Source organism: Micromys minutus, assembly GCF_963924665.1.
Source record: "Micromys minutus genome assembly, chromosome: 29".
In the NCBI taxonomy this organism is placed as follows: Eukaryota; Metazoa; Chordata; class Mammalia; order Rodentia; family Muridae; genus Micromys; species Micromys minutus.
Window position 1 is genome coordinate 22,126,210 of NC_137964.1, and position 11,637 is coordinate 22,137,846.

General features: G+C 43.0%; 1 pseudogene across 1 annotated transcript; it reads right to left on the minus strand.

The window, feature by feature from the left end:
* Nucleotides 1-1,568: 1,568 nt before the first annotated feature.
* Nucleotides 1,569-1,923, minus strand: LOC308439000 (DNA-binding protein inhibitor ID-3-like; annotated as a pseudogene). The gene has a single exon. The product of its transcript is annotated as a DNA-binding protein inhibitor ID-3-like (transcript).
* Nucleotides 1,924-11,637: the final 9,714 nt, after the last annotated feature.

Consider the following 11,637-nt stretch of genomic DNA (forward strand, 5'->3'; position numbering starts at 1 on the left):
CATGATGGTAGAGTTTATTCAGGGCATGGGGAGGGATTTAAGCGGGTAGTAGGGGCGGAGAGAGATAAGAGAGGAGTAGAGAAGTAGAGGCTGACCATGAGCACATGGAGAGAGGGGGGAAGGGAATGGAGAGGGGAGGAACAAGGTGGGGGGGGAGAGCAAGAGAAGAGATAGCAAGAGAGCAAGAGGGCAAGGGAGAAAAAGAGGAGGAGGTGACTTTGGGCGGAGCATACTTGGTGGTTGATAGGTAACCGTGGGGTGGAGTTTACTGAATCCCAACACTCTAAGCCACCATTCTCTTGGCCCTTAGCCCATGGTGGCTCTCCTTCTCCATCCTGCGCATTCTTTTTTCATGGTGGCTTCTCTCTCCCCCAACTCGTGGTCCTCTCCCTCCAAGCCCAGGAAAACTTAACTCCACCTCTGTCTCTTCTGCCCAGTTATGGACTGTCTGCATCTTTATTCACCCATCAGAATTAACTTGGGAGCAAGGTGCTAGGGGCTACTTGCAGGTTCCAGGTCTTGGAGGTCCATAGTTAGCATTACAACAGACAGTAAAAGACAAAACCTCAACAACATCCCCACACCCAGGATGCAATTCACCTGTTTCCCAGGAGCAGCCATTGAAGTGGCATTCTTCTCCTGGACTCCTCGGGTTCTCTGGTGATGGTCTCACTTTTGTGCTCTTCATGGGACATAGACTGTGGGTTCTGTGGGTCTCCATTTTTCTCACTGTCTATGTAATGTCTACTATGAATGGGTGGGCACAACATGAGTTCTCTTACCCTCCACTTCTTCGTCAGTGAGTGGGAGATGCAATGGCCTTATGTTGACTTAGTGGGGAGGAGTGAGTGACTGAAAATTCAGAGTAGTGCTCAGTGGAGATCATCACTGCCAAGATCAGGATTATGGGCTCCTTGGGCTTTGACCCCACAGGTTGCTAATAACTACTCTGTTTTTCCTGGGTGAAATTTTTGTTAGATTGGTTGGTTTTTTTTTTTTTTTTTGTTGTTATTGTTGTTTGTTTTATTCTCTTTTCTTTTTTTTTTGCTCAAAAATTGTTTATTATGCAAAATGTTAACTTTTACAAAAAGTTTAATATACATTACATGATTACAGACAGTCACCTTTCTGTAAAAAAGGTGCAAAAGCTATATATTATAGAGTTCATAATCAGGAAGGCAGAGCTTCTCTCCAAAGAAACCAGAAGACCAGCTCTTACGCTGCCTTGGCAGAGTGTGCAGGGTTGTCACTCACACCCCCCACACCCTCTCGACACCCCATTTTCGGAAAAGCCAGTCTTTAAGACAACTCAGGGTGGGGACAGAGTGACGTTGCCCAGCTACTGACTGGCGAGTGTTAGCTCTTCAGGCCACGCAAATTCAGTCCTTCGCTCTCAGGCTCCGGGGTTCAGCCTCGAGGCACGAGTTCTGGGTAAGTGAAGAGAACTGGGCAAGATCGAAGCTCATCCATGTTCTCAGGCTTCCGGGTGGAGAGAGGTCCCAGAGTCCCAGGGTCCCAAGTGGAACGGGTACCAGCACCTGCATTCGGGAAGTGCCAGGATGACTGGGTCAGTGGCAAAAACTCCTCTTGTCCTTGGAGATCAGAAGTTCAGGAGTGAACTCAACCATCTGGATTGGAAGATGCCGACTGTCCGGAGGTCCAGGCATGGGCTCTTGAAGGAGACCTGAAGGTTGAGGATGTAGTCTATGACACGCTGCAGTATTTCCACCTGGCTAAGCTGAGTGTCCTGCAGGATTCAGTGGGCACCAGTTCCCACAGACGCGAGTAGCGGTGGTTCATGTTGTCCAAGAGGAGGCTTGGCTGAGGGGCTCTAACTGTGATCTCATGCATGATGGACAGGCTACATTCCGACAGGCAGCACACGGCCTCCTAGCAGCTTTGCACCAAGCTCAGCGCCTTCATGTTGGAGAGTAAAGCTAGAGAGCAGAAAAGGACGTCTAAAGCAGCAAGCAGTGTTGGTATTTGTTTTTTCTAATACATAAGCATCTTTTTCACTTGAGTCCTCTAGAATGAGCCTAGGTTGCTTTCCATATTAGGTTATCTTCTTATCACTGTGACATAGAGACAAAAGGTTTCATTATGGCTCATGGTTTCATGGGTGGTTGGTTCACAGTTGGTAATTCCCAGGCACCCAGATTTATCACACTGTATGATGGAGAGACAGGGATGGGCTTGTGTGGTCCGCTTTCTCCTTCTCCCCAACTTACATGAATCTACCACTCAAAAGTAGGGCAGAACTTCTCTTAGTTAACCCTCTCCAGAATCTCTCTCACAGAAAAGCCTACAACTGTGCCTCAGTCTTGTGGGTGACTCTAAGGCAAGATGCACCAACTTTAGAGATTAAACACCTCGCCTTATCTCCCAGATCTGCTGACTTCTGTATCCTTTCACCTAGGAGAGTGGATGCAGCATCTAAGTCATTGATGACACAAATCCATGAATCTGGGTCTCATAGCTCCATCAGACCTGCCTCTGACCACTCCTCCACCCCGCCTACCCCTGTCCACCTCTACCCCCTGTAGTATCTGCCTGGGTGCTGTCTTCCAACTCATTTGAATCCTTCTTATATTGCCCTCTCCACAGCTACAAGACCCCACACTGAAGCAAAGATTGTGATGTAACAGATTACATCACTCTCCATATGTGTCCTGCCCCAGACCCTCAGTACATGTCTGAGAGTAATGTCCCTTCCAGACCTGTCCCCAAATTTACATGTAAGTTTTCTTCCTGTCCACACTAGACTTTTCTGTCCTTCACGTGGTTTTATTTTTTATCCCAGTCCTCAGATTTCCTTACCAATTCCTTGTCTTGTTTATATTCTATCTTAGACAAAACTTCCTGTGCTAGAAACTGTCCCTGCTATCATCATCACCACCAGCATCATCATCATCATCATACTGATCATCATCAACAACATCACATGTGCATATATGTGTATACACATACACATTGTTGGTATGACAAGATACTCTATGACTAAAGCAACTTAAGGAAGGAAGGGTCTATTTGGCTTATGATTTATTTAGCAACTTTTGGGTCCTCAAAAAGCAGTGACTGGGTAGTTTTTCTAGCAAGAATGCTACCTCTCCTTTGTATGCAACCCTGAAAAAAAAAAAAAAAAAAAAAAACAGTCAGCGAATCTGAACTGTATTTCCATGTTAAATTTGCAAGGCAAAGGTGAAAATTGAGTTTTTTAAAATATATTTTTTCTTTTAACCATCCTTGTGTAGCTAATTGATAGCAAATTAGATTTTAGGCTGATTTATGTCTCTATTTGTGTATTCCTTCTATGTGATTAAGTACATCATTCTCATGAGACAATCTGGTGACTTCTCTCCAGATATGAGCTGAAGTTTTAGATACTTAAATATTTGGAATTGTTGGCTGGAAGATTCTTAACTGGTTGTCTCATAACTGTCAAGTCCATTTTCCTACGATCAACATTAATAACAAAGTCAAACTTAGTCCTATTATAACGTCACATAGGCAGGCTCCTTTACTTCACAACTACTCTGATATTATAAACAACAACTAATTGTATATGACAAATCAGGTTTTAAAACATGTCAGAAGAAAGTCGAATAATTCTGTTAGATTTTCTTATGTAATGTGAGCTCTGAACACAGAAGTGCTTTGGGAAAGCTTACAAATAATTTGGTCTCCAGGAGATTGGCTTGTGGTTATAATTAATTTTTGCTAGGTACCAAAGACTTCATTGAGATGCAGCTTCCATGCCTGAATTCACTGTTCTATAACTTACACTCTGACAAAAGTAGAAACATCTCTTTATAGAAATCACTCCTTAAGTGGAAGTGTATTCCTATTTACAATTCTAACTTTCACAAGGCTTAAGCAGTTTGAGTTTGTATTGGAGTTACTATTGGGAAACATTTTTCCTCCCAGTTGAAACATTCCATACTACAAAGAAGCTCATTAAGACCAAGAAAGTAGACAACTCAAAAGTTTTAGGAAGTCCCTAAAACTGACAAGATGTGCAAGGTTTCTCCCTCCATAAGGTTATGCAGTGAAAACTACTGAGGAGAGGATACTGTCTCATCTATTGAGCTGCCTCCAAGTTGTTTCAGATCTTTGTGTGTCCTGAGTCATATACTGTGGTGAGCTTTGATACAGCGGCCCTTGAGCTCTTTACATTGTAACATGACTGTGTTTTTATACAGCCACAACCATTGGCTAATTCATGGAAGTACTTCAATTTATAAGCCTTAATCTCTGCCTGAAAAGATTATGGTATAAGCCAAGTTACACAGGAACAAGGAGCTTGAATGTGTATCTACCAGGAACTTTTTACTTTCCTTACAAGAGGCAAGATACCTTTACCATTTGAGACAAGGAACGACCAGGAGGAAAGACAAAAAGACAGAAGCAAAGAGACACATAGAGAGAACAAGAGCCACATTAGCTCTGGAAAACTCAATGAAAACAAAGCTCATCCCACTTCTCTGCTCACCAGGTGAAGCCCCTGTAGTTAATGAGTAGACAATAATTATGACACTGAATCTTAAGTACCACCCCTATGACACAGAGGTTAATGGTGACTTGTGTTCTCTGACATTTGGGTTGTTAGTTTCAGTGGTGGCCAGGCAGCAGAAGCACAGCCTGGCATTCCCAGCATGAGGTATGGTTTCATCCTGGTTCAAACAATTATTTTCACTTTGTTCATTATTAATTAAAATGTTTCTGAAGTTGTAGAGGGAACAAACTCTACCTTGTTGTGTGATCAGCAACCTCACTGTGTTTACTTCCAAGGTCTGTCTACATCTATGCAACATCTCAGAGGCAGTGATGCTGGGCATGACCTGTAGGGGGTCATGAGAATATAGAGATCTATGTGAATTCTGTATGGGTGTGAAAAACACAAGCATTTACTCTTACCAGTCAGAATTCCAGCTGTACAGGCAGTCCACCAAGTTCAAATGCAGAGAGGCTGAAGAATGTGACTTCAAGAGGTATGGTCAAGGGCTCCAGGAACCTGGGTACTAGGAAACCCTTACCATACGTAGTGTTTCAGGACAGCCATTCCATCTTCAGTTTTTAATACTCCTAAGTCTGAAGACCACATCTCCTAAGTGAAAGGAAACAGCAAATTGGCTTACAGCATTTCTGAGTCACTCTTATAAAATTAACCCTGTGGCTCAAAACCATGACTCAGTGCTGGACCATTTTTCTCCCAGGCCTTGCTAGGATACAGCTATAGATCTGTTCAGCTGCAGGGTTGGATGATTCTAGACTGTCCAAGACCTTCTCATTCCCATTCGAGGATAACCAGCCTGCTTCTAACAGGAGCATCTAAAATTTCTTCCACTCCGAACCATGTCTTTTCATGAGCTGGGTGTGCCCCATACGTAGGATGCTCATCTTTGGAGACGAGCATTCAAGAATAGTGGGGATAGAAATGGTGAGATCTTGTGTCACTTCTGATGCAGGCCCAACAATGCTGGTATTGGGCAACTGGAGAATTGATTCTTTCTCTGGGTGGTGAAAGTGCAGTCTCAAGGTAAAGGAGTGAGTACCCAGAAAGACAGACCGCCATTTTGTACTGGACATTACACCACTATGGGGGAGTTTCTCTTAGATATGATATTCATCTGGGCACATTCATTTAATTCCCTGTTACAAGAATCTATATGGTTCCTTACTACATCTTGTAGTGGAATGTATGGGTGACTCCTTGGGTTATTTCAGAGTTTAAGTGTAGTGGGTTGGCCTGGTGCTGCTTGTATTCTTATGTTAATTTGGGTCCCCCAAACTGTTAGCCCCAGAGATGAGAGAATCTGCTGATGCTTAGACAAAGCTAAGTGACCCTGTGCCCAGTTAATTGTGATTGGTAAATAAAGATGACAACAGCAAATAGCTAGGCAGAAGAGACATAGGTTTAGGTTTACCCTGAGCTTGGGACCACAAAGAGAAGAAGAACCTATAGGAGAGGAGAAAAGAGAAGCCACCATAGGTTGGATGAGCCACAAAAACATGGTCCTTGGTGCTGTCCAATTGGAGTTAAGAGCAGCCCAGATAGAACATAGGGTTATGGATGGAAAAGTAGATTCTAACAGTATGAGTGTAGGCAGCTGCCCAGCTATATGATGCTTAGCATATATTTTAAATGTAAAGGCTGTGATGTGTGTCTTTCATCCAGGAACAAAACACCCAAAGGTGGGGTGGAAATCCTAGGCTGGGATTTTAAATATTAAATACTACATATAAGTAATTTCTTTGTATCAATGGTGACCTGGAAATGTCAGGGTGACACACTTCCTGAATGGGTTCTATTACTCCAGAATAAGATACTGTCTGTAGATAGTTTCTTTCCTAGCTACACACACACACACACACACACACACACACACACACCTTGACCCTCATTGACCCAAGTTATCTGCAAACATCAAGAACTCATTTTTTGAAATTCTTCATTTAAGAGTGGGTAAATAAACATACTTCCTGGGACTGTATTATTTTTTTAATCATAGTTTATGAATGTAGGCTGTTTTGGGAGTGTGTGTGCATGTGTGTGTGTGTGTGTGTGTGTGTAAAGGATGTTTTGTGGTATGTCTGTGTGCATTTGCTTGGAAAGTTTCTTTACCCATATATTTGGATATATAATTTAAATATAAAAAATAAGCATACCAAATATAAGATATGCTAAATTTTCAGCAAGGAAGCACTGTCCTTCCATTGGCTTTAAATAAGAAAATCAGACCTGAAGCCTCTCCTAGTTTCCTTTTCATCCACAAATACAACCCCCTCAAAAGCCTACTAATTTGAATTTTAGCAATGTAAATTACTTTGGCCTGCAGTGAGTAACAAAGAAGTGGGCCCCCAAAGTGGCAGTCCTGATGGCACTAACTCAAGCCCCACCTAAGCTTGGTTTTCGTAGAAAATAGAAACTAAAACATTTCCCATTTTAGTAGCTATGCTTCTGCTCCCCATCCCCCACTGCTCCTATAGACCCCTCTAAAATCCAATAAGCTTTTTCAGATAGGCACTGTTCTCTACTATCCAAGGTGACCGGCAGTTTTTCATTAAATACTGTCCTATTTTCATGGAGATTGGCTGTATTCAATGGTCTCTCCTCAAGCCCACCCACAGCCTGGCACGTAACTTTCTTCAGTGGAACAATACCGTCATATCTATGGTGCATTGATCCCTGTGACACAACGGGAGTTTTTACGGAATCCACTCACAATGATTGCTCCTCATGGCTTTTATTTCACTCATTTCTCATTATGAGAAAATGCCTCTGCTTCCCTGACCATAATATGCTTAGAAGACATTCGTATGGCTTTTATCTCATAAAATGTTCTTAGAGATAAACCCTGATGGACTCATGAATTTATGGTTCACTACACCTTTTTCCAGAATATTAAATATTTACTTGGATTTCTTAATCTGAGTCCACAGCATAAATAAATACACAAATTTCCCTGAGCAATGCATATTCCCTAGTCTATACTTTTTCTGAGTACTTAAGGCTAATAATAGATTTATTAGATTGCAATGTTTGAGCATCATGTATGCCATTGGTAAATGTCCCTTTCAGGAAGTGGAAGTTTATCTGTGAATGCAAAGGAATACTCCTGTGTGTATAATCTTCAGTGTGGGTCCAATTTTGAGCAATAGTTAAGCTGAGCATGAAGTTAGCTTTTAGAGATCATGGCTTGTAGACTTGAAGCTTACCAAGGCAGAGGGGCAAGACTCTGAACGATCTTGAGGTCACATAGTTGACTAAAGAAAATCACTGTCAGTGGCTGTGTCTTCAATTCACCCTCTACAACTTCTTGCTCATGAGATTAAGTGCCTTTCTCCAAGTTTGGTCAGCACAGCAGATGTCAGCTCAAGAAGACTTGATATTTGACAGAAGAATAATGTTCACCTCATACCTTGTTTTTCCTCATCCTTGGGAAGATGGTCATGATGTGGGATAGGAGAAAGGGAGATGAATGTTAGACTAGGGGATTCAAACTTGAGATGCTTAGAGAAAGCTTAAGGAGACATTTGCTAGAAAGTTGTTGTTTGTTGTTGTTGTTGTTGATGATGATGATGACGATGATGATGATGATGGTGTTGCTGGTAGTGCTGCTGCTGCTGATGGTGTTGATGGTGCTGCTCCTGCTGCCTCCGCCACACATGCTGCTGGCATTTTGATAAAGCTAATGGTCCTGATGATGATGAAGATGATGATGGTCTGATGTTGGTGAATAATGATATTATGTTTGCAGTAATGGTGTTGGTCCCGATGATGGTGGTGATCATTATGATACTGGTGATGTTGATGATTATAATGGTAATGATGGTGATGATGATGGCAATTTTAATGATGATGGTGATGGTAACTGTGATGTTGATGACGGAGGTGATGACAACCGTGATGATGTCAGTCATGATGATCATTCTCTTCCTCATATATAACAATAGACAATTCATTCTGAGGTATGATGATCATAATCTACTAAAGAAGAAATGAACTTATTACTTTTAGTTAAAGACCAGTTACCCAGTGCTTTTCTCAAGTATGTTCTGGACATGGGGCAGGACCTAAGTTTGTTCCCCATTCCTTGATTCCCATTTTACCAACACAGACTTAACCCGTGCTATAGAATACTTTGTGCCTTGTGCTTAGCATCATTGAACCAGTCAGGAACCCTTCCCTGTAATGAGCCATTTGATGGTGAGCATCCCATTCATTCTCACATTCTCTCCTGACTGGTATGGCTGCTGGTGTCACCAGAAACATAGCTATCAGCACTTACTCCAGGACTGTCAAGAGTTGACCACACATGAACTGGACTTCATCTTGGGTTTTAGGCATCTCAGTGGTAAACTTCTTTCCTTAGGATAGGAAATAAACCACAGATATTGAACTAGACTTGGACCCTGAGCTCTGCCACCAACTTGCTATATGACCTCAGGCATTTCTTCGTCCCTTTTTGGGCTTTATTGTGCATATGATGATGTGTTTTGTTTCTAGTACTTTACAGAACTGTTGTCACATTCTTTAACGCTGGAGATAACACTTACCCTACTTCCCCACTTGGCTTACAAAATCACAGCCTCCTGGATTCCCATTAGGTGTCTTTTTATTTTTTTCTTTCTCATGAATTCTATACCATTGGCTGTCCTCAGTGGTCCTGTATGCAAACTCACTAATTCCCCAGTTTCCTTAAGTGTACCGTTTTTACAGTGTTTACATTCATGCATCCGGTTTTACTGATGACTCATGGAACCATGCCTTCATCTCTATTCTGAGTTCTTGATGCAACCAAATGACCATACGTAGACATATTTAAAGATTTCATCCATGTAGTCATGGTTCATGGCTTCTCTCTATTATCCAGGTCCATGCCTTACCCACCAACCATCTTCTCCAAGTCGTTCCCACCCACCCCTGACAGTACCTCAAACCTGGTAAACTCTGAAGCAACCCCTCACTGCCTGAATTCACTTCTCTGCATCTCTCTTCTGCTCTGAGACATCACCTCCCTAAGGGTCGCAGGTCCTTGCTATTAGTTACCTTCGAAAGCTAAGCCTGTCATTTTTTCAATTCGCTGTTTGGAAGATGGCACTTTTTCATAAACTCTACCTAGTTCCATCTCACTTGGGATAACAAACAAAAGTCTGCCAACCATCTGTCTCCTCTTTTCCTGGGTTGTTTTCTTCCCTTCTGTCTTTCTCATTTATTCACCACACTCCACTAATGCTGTTTTGATTGTTTTTCTTTTATCTTGCCCTGCAAAGCTCCCTACCCAGGGCAAGTGCCCTCTGCTGCCTCCCAACCCCCCACCCAGTACTTTCTATATGCAAACTCTGCAGATCCTCCTGAGGAATGACTAGTAATGCTGCCTGGCAATCAACACCCCCTTATCACAGAAGCACACACACCTGGTGCCAGTGGGGGAGTATATTTTATCAGCTGCTCACCTGAGAAACCCCTCCTGCATCTGTGAAGCATCATTTCCCACGGACTTTGATGCTACTTTTGGCTGGAAACACTGTGGGATCTAAATTCTGGCTCACTGCACTTCCTTTCAATCCCGCCCTCTCAGCCATTTAAGAACTAATTGTTCAGGGAATACGTCATTGTTCTCAGGCATTAGAGATCAAGACGGACACATCTGCTGGGAAGTATTGAAGATGAGAAGGCCCAAAACCAGACCCAGAAGAGGCACTAGGGACCCTGGCTTAAAAAACATCGGCGAGCGCCAAAGTCGGGGCTTTGAGAGCAAACGCAGAATTCTGTATTGGAAAATAGCGTTTGGATTTCCAGCCTGCAAAAGGGACTTTGAGAGTTCTTCACAGCTGTTGATCAGCCCAAATGAAGCTTCATTGCTTATATGGTTTTCACGGTTGATTTTTCTAGAAGATTTGGGGGTTCAGTGATTGTCTCTCTTCTGAGAAATAGTTATGAAACCAGCAAAGGTACCTCAGCTCTGTCATCAACGCGTGCATCTCTGTGGTTTGACTATGGTTGGCATTCTTTCTTTTTTTTTTTGTTGGCTACATCTCCATCATAGTTTTGGGCCAATCTGCTGGACTAGAGGCTTTGAAGGTATGGGCCCTCTTACTGAGATGGTATCCTAAGAATGAGAATGAACAGTCCTGAAAGGACCCAGAGCACCACTACATTTTCTGCAGTGCTGATTCATTCCCTAGAACCTTAATGATGTGGAGAGGCTGGGGTGTTGCAAGCCTAGAGTCACATTATCTTGTGCATCTCCAAGCATTCTTCATAGCCATTCATTGCCCTGCCCTTGAGCTAGCCTTTGTGACCATTCGGTAAATCCTTTAGAATGCATGAACATATTTCCAACCAACCAAAGGGCTGAATGCTGTCAGAAGGCATCAAGTTCAACAGCAGGGTTTGCTCTGGTTTGCTGCAATACACTTTCTATGTTTCCAGCAAAGTATTTGAAAAGTATCTTGACTTTCGTTGTTTTGCTACTGTTAGGGTACTGGCAATTCTGCTGGCCTTCTCTCAGGGACCTCCAATTGCTTACGTCATCACCTGCCGCCGGCAGGTGCGCCAAGTGTGCTACAGTTAAAGAGGACCCACTCAGCACCCCAGCCCTTTCTCTGTCTTGATGTGCCCCATTCCCTCCCTCTCTGCCCCTTTTTCTCTGCTCTCATGTCTCGCTCTCATTGCTCCTACCTGTCTGTCTGTCTACATATCCACCTGTCTGCCTCAGTCTCTTCCCCAAGTCCTCATTTCTCTCCCCTCCCCCAATAAGCCCACTTCACATCAGACCTGTTGTATAGGGTTTTCAGGGGTGCACCTTGGTTCAGACCCACCAAAGAAGGTACCCTTCACTGAATTAAGTTTCATAACAGTTACCATAAAGCCTTCATTATTTTTTAATTTTAATTTAATTTTTAAATTCACTTTACATCTCACTCAACACACCCCTCCTGGTTACCCCCTCCCATATTCTTCCACTTTTTCCTTCTCCTCTGAGCAGGTGGGGGCTCCCTAGGTATCCAATCCACCCTGACACTTCAAGGCTAGGTGCTTCCTCTCCTACTGAGGCCAGATAAGTCAGCCTAGTTAGAAAAGCACATCCCATGTACAGGCAACAGCTTTTGGGATAGCCCTGGCTCACCTTT